The following is a 12154-nucleotide window of genomic DNA, read 5'->3' on the forward strand; positions in this document are numbered from 1 at the left end:
TCCATCACAAAATTGATGTAGCCTAGGACCAGACGAGACCAATCACAGAGTTGATAGCATTGGGGTGGACCTTCCAAGGCATTGACAGCTGCTTGTCTTGAATGTGTGCATTGTGCTGTTGATCTGTCGGTCTTTCCGCTTGCGATGGCTGACCCACACGTGTGTGCACTTGCGTGAGGAAGAGGAAGAATAGTATATCAACTGAAATCACATCACGAAAGGAAATCCAAGACCTTGAAGAGCACTCACTAGGAAAGGGAAAGGAATGGGTCGGGCCTCTCCTTGACGAGCAACTCCATGGCATGCGTCTCCTCTGATGAGTAAATAGGATATTTTCCGAGTAGATTAATCCATGAAATAATTACTAACATGGCATTGACTAGGTTCATGACATACCGATCACGGAGTATACTAGCAAGTACTACGCATATAACAGAAACATCTACGCATACAGGCAGTACTACTAGTGCAGATAGAAATAGGAGAGACATAAACATATCATACCCTCCGATCGGCCAATTGGCCGTAGCTGCAGCGGTGGCGGCGGCAGCATCCTTTGCCGCCTTCTTCTCGGCTTCGGCCTTCTCGCGGACGAGACGGTCAGCTTCGCTTGGTGAAGACATGGCGATGACGAGGGCGACACGGACGTAGACGAAGCAGACGGACGGAGGCGAGAAGTCGCGTGATCGCTCCCCAAAAACCTAATCGCCCCTCTCCCGTACAGGAACCAGAGAGGCGGGGTTTCGGAGGCATGCTCTCCCGTCGACCGTGTACGCGGTAAATGGGACGGAGTCGCCGGAGCCAGCAGCATCAAAAGGAACGAACGCGTGAGGCAGATGCGATCTGATTCTCGTGACGGCTAGCGTAGGCGATAGCCTGCTTATAAAGGCGGCTGGGTGGAGAGACGTGGGCCGAACCCACGTCCGAGTCGGTAACAGCCCACGATCCGACGTCTCGGATCGTGTCGTGTCTGTTACGTATTCTCCGTTCCTGACCGGCAAAAATAAGCGCGTAGGTATGAGCTCGGCTTGGCTCATTCCTGCAACCCGCGGCGCGTCGTGACGAGGCGTGGCGTGGCAAGGCGGGCGGCGGAGGAGGAGTGCGCGAGGTCACCTTCTCTTCTCACTCTCCAATAGCATGTGGAAGAGAGACCCTTATAAAGGGGTCCAACTTCTCCTCCACTAGCGGGATGGGACTAAACTTCCCACCACCTTGTCATGCCACCACCTACATGGGCCCTTGGAGATTTTCTGAAATTCTCTAATGGGCCTAAAGCCCACTGCCAATTTCAACATCCTCTCCCTCCATGGTGTGGCTCTCCTCACGCAGATCTTGTCCCGACATGGATCTGGCCGCCGCCATGGCCTGCCTTCTAGATCCCCCTCTCCTCGCCTCCCCTGATGGCCAGATGGTAGGAAGGAGTCATCGGGCCATAGCCATTTCGTACATGAAGCGGTGGCTGGACTGGCCGCTGCTCGTGCCACCATGCCGGTGGACGACACTCGAGGGGAGGGCGGCTGTGTTGGTATGGGAAAGAAGGGTAGGGGCGGCTAGGGTACGAAGGGAGGGGTCCGACCAGCTCGACGCAGCGGCGAGCATTGAAGCACACACATGCCGACGAGCCAGCAGGTCGCAACGCCGTCGCTTCTAGGCGGTGGTGTATCTATCGCCGGTGAGTTTTGGGGACCATGCTCGATCTGCTGTGGGAGGACGAACGGGGCCGACTGGTACAGTAGCAGGTGGCGGAACGGAGGATGACCGGGGTTGGTAGAGGGGGTGGCAGAGGGAACTTCTAGCGAGGTGCGAGAGGCGACATCATGTATCTGGGTCAAGGAGAGGGAGAGGGAGGGAGGCGGCGGCGCGTGCGTTCACGATAACGAAGGGGATAGAGGGAGAGGTTGGTTTTTTAGGTAAGGGAGGATAGGTGGGTGAGAGGCGTTGGATACGTACAGCGTGAACGGCTCAGATCGCGTGGATTGGTGTGATCCATGGGAGAGGGATTCTGCATCCTGATTGGTTGGAGAAAGGTGTTATCTAAAATAATTTCTAAGTGCTAAAAATAGAGAGGGTTTGTGAAACATCTAGCAAAACTATTTTGCCAAATGACACCACTAAATGTTTCACTCAAGAATACCACATTTAATGAACGATAACCAACTTATTCAAATTTGATCTGTAAAGTTATTTTTCCATTTAAATGGTTTTCTGCCGAATCAGAAGGAAATTGAAAGGAATCGGAAGGAAAGTGGTTAAACAATGTTGCACACGGGTGCATATTGGAATGGCAAACAATGTTGCTAAAGGGAGTTTTCGTTTTCTTTGGACGTAAGATTCATTTTCCATTTTTCGAGTGCTCAAAATAACTTTTTTTGTGAAGGGCCTACCATATATTTTTGTAAAGCTAAACCAAATCAATTTTCTAAAATACTAGGTCATAGTTCATATCCAACTGAGAAAATGGCTGGGAGTTAAAATCTTTGATCCACCTCTCGTGAAAAAGACATATTTCCACTGATTCAGCTGGAACCTCGTCAAATTTGAACTGCAGCTGCCTGATAGTTTGATATTTATTTTCCAAAAATCATTTGAAGGTACATAAGTATCTATTTAATAAGGGAAACACCAATTTTTTTCCAATATTCAACCACTAGCTAGGAACGGTCATGCCCGTCGTTTTGACCACGTTTTGAAATGGACATGAAAAATTCAAAAAAACATTAAAAAAGAAAACCTTTGCATTGTGTCACTATATGTGACCAAGTTACGAGGAAAATAATAAACTTGGAGTACGACAATTATTTTGAAAAATTGTTTTTACAATTGAGCTATCATGTGTGAAGATTCATGGCTTTCAAGTCAAATGAGCAATCTTATGGTCATATTCATGGCATAGTTTGTTAAAATGGTATAATATTGTGCAAAAGGGTGCATCTTGGATTGGCAAACAATGTTGCTAAAGGAAGTTTTGTTTTTCTTTGGACGTAAAATTCATTTTCCATATTTCGAGTGCCCAAAATGAGTTTTTTGGTGAAGGACCTGACATATATTTGTTGTAAAATTGGACTCAATAAATTTTATAAAACACTAGGACATATTTAATGTATAATTGACCAAATTTTTTGGTGCCAAAATCTTTGAACCACCTCTAGTGAAAAAGACAAATTTCAGTCGATTCAATTGGAAGCGGGTCAAATTTGAACTGCAGGTGCCTCATATTTTGATCTTTATTTTTTCCAAAAAGCAGTTTTAGGTACACAATTATCTATTTAATCATATAAACAACAAAATTTTCACAAATCTTCATCCCTAGATAAGAACGGCAATACCGACAAACTTGGTCGCATTTTGAAACTCGCATAAGAAATTTAGAAAAAACCAAAAAAATGAAAACCTTCGCATTGTGTCATTATATGTGACCTAGTATCTAGGAAAACAATGTTGGACTACGACAAATATTTTTTAAAAGTCTTCTCAGAAATGAGCTATCATGTATGAAGATCCATCGCTTTCAAGGCAAATGGCCGCTAGTATGGCAACATTCATGGCATAGTTTGTTCAAATGATATCATATTTTGCAAAAAGGTGCATATTGGAATGACAAACAATGTTGCCTAAGAAAGTTTTCATTTCCTATGGATGAAAAAATTCATTTTCCATTTTTCGCATGGCGAAAATGAGTTTTTTTGTGAAGGACCCACCATATATTTGTTGCAACATTGGACCAAATCAACTTTGTTAAATAGTATGACATATTTAATGTACAATGGACCAAATGGTTGGGTGTCAAAAGTTTGAACCATCTCTCGTGAAAAAGACAAATTTCCGCCAATTAAGATGGAAGCGGGTCAAATTTGAACTGCACCTGCCTCATAGTTTGCTCTTTAATTTTTACAAAAATCATTTTTAGGTACACAAGTATCTATTTCATCATAGAAACAACAAAAATTTCACAATTTTTCACCCCTAGATAAGAACGCTCATACCGGAAAACTTGGCCGCCTTTTGAAGCTGGCATAAGAAATTTTGAAAGCATGGCCAATGCGCTTGATTTTTGGCTCAGGATGATCATATACAATGTTGACTATCTTGGCAAATTTATAGCTCAAATGGAGGATCCTAGGTGGTACTTTCTTTGCAAAGTACCACACTGGACAAAGATATGGATGTTGAAGCTCGGCTCAAATGAATTAATGGATTGAGCTGAAATTTTGTGGAGGATAGTCATTTAGGCATTGGAAAGCACTGTAAAAACTGGATACCATTTGGACATGCAAAAGTGACACTTACTTCAAAATTCTCTTCTTTGGACAGAAACTTGAAAAATTTACTGAGAGCAATTGGCTGAATGAAATAAGCTCAAATTTGGTGGAGCGAATTTATATACGTGGAAACATCACGTGGTAAAGTTTCAGAAAAATTTAAGCAATATAAAATATAGTTGCTTCACAAACTGAAAATATGACCAGAATAAAATATTGTATGATGAGCTCACATGGATTGATGATAAAGCTCAAATTTTGTGGAGAGTGATTAATTGAGCATATGAAAGATTTGAAAAAAATCTAAGATCATTTAGATAATCCTAGAGAGTAATTCCTTCACAAAGCTTTTGTGTGGATAGAAACTTTGGAAATTTGCTGAGGAAGATTTACTAGGCAAATGGATCTAAATATTGTCATGTGGAAATGATTTGGATATGGCAGAGTGCCCAAAAAGTTTGAGGGGAAATAGGTGAGGTCTAGATAGAACTTGCTTTGCAACATGCCAATCTGGACAGAAAATAGAAATTAAAGCTCGGCTCACATAGGTGATTGCATTGATCTGCAATTTTGATGAGGATGATAAATTGGGGATATGAAAACACTATAAAAATTGCATAGCATTTGGATAAATAAAAATGGTACTTCCTTCACAATGCTCTACAATGAACTAAAAATTGGGGAAAATATTGTGGGAAATAGGATACATTAAAATGAGCTAAATTTTGTGGAGGGAGGTTCTATTGGCAGTGTCATGCCCACGTAAATTTTCATCAATTATAAAGTAATATAAAATATAGTTTCTTCATAAACTGAAAATATTACGAGAAACAAAGATTTGATTGTGAGCTTAGATGGATTGTTCAATGCGGACCAAATTTTGTGGAGAGCTCTGATTTGGGCATATAGAATATGTGGAAAAAATTCAGCTCATGAGGAGATGCCTAGCTAGTACTTCCTTCACAAAGCTTCTAGCTGAACAAAAAAATTGGAAATTTGCTAAGGACGATTTAATAGGCAAATAGAGCTAAATTTTTTCATGAGGCGATGATTTGGGTAGGAAAGAGAGCCCAAAAATATGGAGGGCAATATAAATTCCAACCTTTCAATGTACTTATACTTTGTGGCCTTGTCGACAGCTATACAATACATGTAGGCGAAATTGTCGAGTTTTCTGCCCAGTCAAATCTGTTTAAACCTATGACCTTCTTAATTTTGTCATGGATGACCTACAATGCGGGAATAAATAGAGCTACACATGCCAGTGACCATTTTGTGCATTGGGATTATGACCTTCCTGATAGAGATGGTCAAACTTTTCTAGGGTTTGGACCCTCTTAGACACCTCATGACCTTCCTGTAAATTTTAGTCATAGATCTATGACCAATAAAACCGCCGTCATTAGTTTTTGTCATAAACGAGCTTATTTCTTGTAGTGATCTTTCGTATATCTTCATTGCGAAGAGTAGGACGGTAACAAAGCGATAGAATAAAAAATGGGTACAACTATTAATTGCAACAGGGATAACATCATCCTAAGTCATGTTTTGTAAATTTGTAGCTGCTATTCGTGAAATTTAGCTGGACAATTCATACTTGAACATCACACAGTGTGCAGTACTGAAAATAACAGGCCACATTTAACTACACGCAACCTAGTATAGCCAATGAATCTGGTACTGATAAAAATGCAGTTGACAGAGTTAAACATCGAAAGGAAAGTTTTGCGATAGCAGATAATGTGCCTTTTGTCTATAAAAGGTGGGTAAAATAGCTAATACATGTTAGGCTTGTTTACTAGAACATGCTAATGCGTAAAAAACATAGACATTGCAACTCTTATTAGTAAGATTGAACTGGTTAGTTCATACTTGGTAAGTCCTAAGGGGTAGTTGTTGGGGCACTTCAACTTGGACAGATCCCGCCCCAAGTCAGCGGCGATGGAGGCGAGGTGTTCCTCCGGGTCAAATCACGGATCAGTGCCACTGACATGTGTACCTGCAGTCAACGAGTAAATCTTAGAAGTTAAACTATAGTTACACAAATGATGTGAAATACTATAAGACACGGGGTGCAGCTAACCTCGGCGGCAAAGAACAACTTCGCCCATTATGACCCTGCATAAGCACATGGAAATGCATATTAAGAACAACACGGTTAGCATCCATCAAAAATAGCAAATGGAAATAAAACGATAGCATCTGTAGTGTTACATTCACTTCGGAGAGTGGGACGAGAGCAAAGGGACAAATTGAAAAATGGGTACAACTGTTAATTACAATAGGCTTAATAGCATCCTGCATCATGTAATGTAAATTTGTTGCTGGTATTGGTGAAATTGAGCTGGACATTTAACACTTAAACATCACATAGTGTGCAGTACTGAAATAAACAAGGCACGAACATTCTTGGTACATCAACCATTCAAAACTTAGCCATTGCAACTGGTATTGGTAAGATTGATCTCGTGAGATCATACTTGGTAAGTCCTGGGGGGTAGTTCGAGAGGCACTTCATCTGGGCCAGAGCGTGCACCAACTCGACGGCGGCGGAGGCGATGTGTTCCTGTGGGTCGACATGCACATCGGCCATCATGCCATCGACTGCCATCGGCTCCTCGACCTCCATGTTGTTAGAGTATGTTTCTCCATATGTGGTTTTGGTAATTGATGACAATCCCTATTGAATAATGGTTTCCTTGAGTTATATTCGAAGGATTTTTCCATAGGCACTTCTTGAAGTCCATCTGTTGGTTTCAAGGAGTTTATATGATGACCAAGGTGGTACTCAAGGTTTTATCCAAAGAATTGGTCATAAAGACGCAAGGTTGATCAAGGCTAATTCAAAGAGTGAATAAAGTTGATCAACACACAAAGCGTACAAGATGTACCCAGAGGGATCAAGTGATCCCATGGTATGGTAAGAATTGTCTACTACGCTTTGTGTACTAACCCTTGGTCTTCGTGAGAGTTCTATGTGGGGTTAGGTGCGTTTCCATGGGCTTGCGTCAACAGGAAGATCTCATAAGACCCATCGAGGATGACATCAAGTGTTGATCTTCATCAATATTTCAGTGTGCAAGTTCAAATGGAGCATCACGAAGAGATCATGATTGAAACTTGCCATCCATTATGGTGACAAAGGACTTGTGAAGATGAGCCGAAGAGTGGCTCACCCATAATGAGTATGGGGGGCAATCAACTAGTCTTCATCGAGCCAACGCAATCAAGAAAAGTGGTCCATTTTGAGGAAGTCAAGATTGTCATCATCTAGCTCAAGTGGACTATGTACAAGGTATAGGTTTGTCCTTGATAGCTTTTCTATTTTACCGGTCTCGGTGTGTTAGTTGGGAGACCGGGTTATAGGATAGATTGCCGTACTATAAAGGGGGGCTCTCAAGTGAATACCTTCATCATATCGTTCGTTGGGAGCTCGAACCATTGCATTCTTGGCATCATCATATTTCTTGGTGCTTGGCTAGTTTTCTCTCGTGAGTTTTACACCTTATGGTCATCTTTATGACAAGCTCGAGTTCATCGAAAACGGAGTCAATAAGCATCTTTTATGATGTTTTTGATGGTGGAGTTTTTGTCGGTTCTTCATTCATATAGGTTTCATATCTCCATATCATTGGCATTTCAATAACTGCATGTTCTAGCGATAACCAACAAGCTTGAGTTTGGTCAATTTGGAGCTCGTGTGCGAAAGTTATGGCAGTTTTAGTGCAAGGGCAGGTTTCTTCTCTCAATCCGAAGTACCACTGGAGGTAGAGCGGTAGTACCGCTCTGGCGGTACTGCCGCCCTCCCCTTTCGGCCTCTCCTCCGCTTAGTTTTTCTCTCTAGCATCTTTGGCGCCTTTTCCCATTTTGAGCGGAAGTATCGCTGGGGGCTGAGCGGTACTACCGCTCTAGCGGTACTACTGCTCTCCCCTTCGGGCCTCTCTTCTGCTTAGTTTTTTCCTTTGGTACCTTCGACGCCTTTGATCGTTTTGAGCGGAAGTACCACTGGGAGCCAACAGGTAGTACCACTCCATCAGAAGTACCGCTCAGTCAAGCCGTAGTACCACGTGTGCACGACCTGTGCACATAAAGGTTGGATTTGGGAAGATCTATTTAAGGGGGTCTCCTTCCCCAATGCTTTTTAAGTCTTGAGCTCGTGTTCTTCCCCCATTATTAACCTTCTTTGAGCTTTCTAACTCTCAATCCCTCCAATGATTCTCGCTATTTCTTGAGGGGAAAGATAGAAGATATCTAGATCCACATTTCGACCAATCACTTGCACCTCTATGTAAGGGGAACCCCTTGTTTCTCCATCTTGGAGCTCTTTGTGAGCTCCTTTTTCTTCCTCTCATATTCCTCCATAGCTTTTGTTGTTGTGGAGGGATTTGACTTTGAGGAACTTGACCACCTCATATGTTCTTCCATTGCATTAGTTGCATCGGTTTGAGTTCTCCATGGTGATACGTGGAAGTAAAGTTTGAGAAGCTTATTACTATTGGGTGCTTGGAACCCTAGAACTTATTCTTCTTGGGTGCTTTGGTGTCCTAGAAGCTTGGTGTTTCTTTGGAGCTCGATTAGCGTGGTGTAAATCTCAGCGCAAGTGTCGTGGTCTCCAATGAGGTTGTGGAGATTTCCCCGAGCATTTGAGATCACCTCGGAGCCACAATCCATTGTGGTGAAGCTTCATGGTGTTGTTGGGAGCCTCCAACTAAGTTGTGGAGATTGCCACAACCTTGTTTGTACGGGTTTGGTGACCACCCCAAGGGTCCCTTAGTGGAATCACGACATCTTGCATTGTGCGAGGGCGTGAGGAGATTATGGTGGCCCTAGTGGATTCTTGGGGAGCATTGTGCCTCCACGCCGCTCCAAATGAAGATTAGCATCGGTAAGGGTGTGAACTTCGGGATACATCATCGCCTCTGTGTGCCTCGGTTATCTCTTACCCGAGCCCTTTACTTATACACTTTACTTTGTGATAGCCATATTATTTCTTATGATATATCTTGCTATCACTTAGTTGTTTATCTTGCTTAGCATAAGTTGTTGGCGCACATAGGTGAGCCTAGTTGTTTTAAGTTTTGTGCTTGACTAATTAAATGTTAGTTTTATTCCGCATTTGTTCAAGCCTAAACTGTAATTGTTCTAAAGGTCCTATTCACCCTCCCCCCCTCTGGTCTACATGCACGTCCTTTCTCATGTGTATGTGGTTGGGCTTGCGTGGCGATGCTTTGGAGGGAGGGCCGGTGGGGATTTGGAGGCATGAGGTGTTTCGCAGGCGCCATTTAAGCAATCAGGTTGTGGTCGCAATAGAGATCGGTGGGTTATCTCACTAGATCGATGATGATTAGGCACAACGTAATTTTGGTTGATGTTGTGGTTGCGGCAGCGGTTTGAGGTGTCGGGAGGGGGGAGATACTGCGTAAATGTGATGGGTGGGAATGTGGTGGGAGGAATAAATTCAGAATTCACACGCCTAATGAAAATTTCGCTACGAAACTTGAAACTTAGGCGGTGGAAACACACAACACAAACGAAGTGCGTAAATACTCATGTGCGAGAAAAGAGAAAATTAGCAGATCCTCTCTCCAAAAAAAACTACATGTGTAGTTGATTTTTTGGGTGAATGGTACGCTTGCTTTATTCGAAATGCACTCGTGGGTGCTAATAACACCAAAGTAATTACATGGTACTGTATTTCTCGCATAAATGCAACCATTCAAATTAACAAGTTCTAACTTGTCATGGCAATCCATCCACATTGAAAAATTGGAGACACTGTTCTACTCATGCTATACCAAGGCACATGAGGGTTATTACTTTTCATTGAAACTAGATGTAGTAGTGGTAGATGCTTGTAATTAATTATACAAACTTATGGGCGACACAACACTAAGTACTCATGTGCTGGCATCGGGGCATGCTGGCCACACACCGGCGTTCTCCTCGCCGGCCTTGTCGGCGGCAACCCATCGTGCTTGGATCTTTGCCGAGCTCTCCTCCGTATGGCGTGGTGCTTCTTCTTTCTTGCGGCATCGAGACTCTCTTTTATTGATTACTTCCAGCCTTTTCTGCTCCTTCTCAGCGGCTTTGTCCGCCTCTTGATCCACCGCACATTCGGCCATGCCAGCATCAAAGTCCGCCCACGTAGTAGTGCGGTTGTGGGCGGTGATGAACTCGGGGCGGCGGGATGCCATCGCCTCCTTACCTTGTGTGCGGTCGCGGGCAGCGAGGAACTGGACATAGCGGGATACCATCGCTTCCTTACCAGTTACTTTGTGGCACGGTGCCACGAACGATGCTTGAGAGAGCTATGGGGTGGAGTGGCCGGATAGCCGTACACTGCAGCGGTTTTTAAGAACTCAAGGACAAACGACGCCGGAAATTCGCTTCCCTTACAATCTTGGTCATTCACTATCACACACAGTTCATCCACGTCGCCTTCGGAAACAACGCGTGCCGAGCCTATTGTGTGTTGTGTTATGATTCACAAAAATCTCAGCCACGCGGATCGCGCGTATGCACCATAGGATGCACCGCGGTCGAAAGGCAATCCACATGTCTCTCATCACACATGCGCAACTGTAGCTTGATTGGATTTATCTGCACATTAATGCCTTGAAAAGTGCCAAATTTGAACACGGTGATTTGCATGGTGTATGTTTATCCTAGGAAAAAACCAAGGACAAAGGGCGAAGGGAATTTAGATTCCCCTTCAATCTTGGTTATTTCCCTCTCGAAACCATGAAACTTCTTTAGTGATGGTTCAATTTAAGAAGGGTGTGCACAACAATATAAGCCAACCCTTCTAATTTTTTTATCATGGCATAGAGAGGCCATACCATAGCACCATGCCACGCATCATGTTTTTCAAGCATGTATTTCATTTTTATATAGTTGAAAAACCAATAAATGACACGTTTGTGGTTGACTCGTGCCACACGTATCCTTGAAATGCCAGCCCATTCCTCGTAAAAGGCATGAGAATTTACTAAATAGCACAAGCATGGTTTTTCCGACCGTTCTTGTTGCACCTTTTCATGCATTGATTATTTGAATTTGAATTATGTTCATATATTAATGCCTACAAAATGCGTATAATCACCTAAATATGGCAAATGAGCCTGGAAAAGTGCCAAATTTGAACACGATGATTTGCAGGGTGTATGCTCATCGTAGAAAAAACTCAAGGACAAAGGACGAAAGAAATTTGGACCCCCTTCAATCTTGGTGATATCCCTCTCAAAATCATGAAACTTCCCGAATGATGGTTCGATTTATGAAGGGCGTGCATGACGACATAAGCCAAACCTTCTCAAATTTTTACCACGGAATAGTGACCCCATACCATGGCACCATGCGAGGCATCATGTTTTTCAAGCATGTATTTCGTTTTTCTATAGTTAAAAAAGCAATAAACTAAACATTTGTGGTTGACTCTTGCGACACGTATCCTTGAAGTCCTTGTCCATAACTTGTAAAAGGCATGAGAATTTGCTAAATAGCACGAGCATGTTTTTCTAGACCATACTTGCGCACCTTTTATGCACTAATTGTTTGAATTTGAATTGTGTGCATTAATGCCTAGAAAATGCACGTAGACCCCTAAATGTGGTAAATGGGACTGCAAAAAGTGCCAAATTTGAAACAGAGATTTGGAGGGTGTATGTTTATTATAGAAAAAACTCAAAGACAACGGACGGAGGAAATTTGGATTCTCCTTTAGTCTTTGTGATTTCCCTCTCGAAATAATGAAACTTCCCCGGTGATGGTCCGATTTATGAAGGGCATGCATGATGACATAAGACAAACCTTCTCAAATATTTACCATGGCAGAGTGAGGCCATGCCATGGCACCATGCGAGGCGTCATGTTTTTTCAAGGACGTATTTCATTTT

The sequence above is a fragment of the Hordeum vulgare genome, chromosome 2H (genome assembly GCF_904849725.1).
Source record: "Hordeum vulgare subsp. vulgare chromosome 2H, MorexV3_pseudomolecules_assembly, whole genome shotgun sequence".
NCBI classification, from domain to species: Eukaryota; Viridiplantae; Streptophyta; class Magnoliopsida; order Poales; family Poaceae; genus Hordeum; species Hordeum vulgare.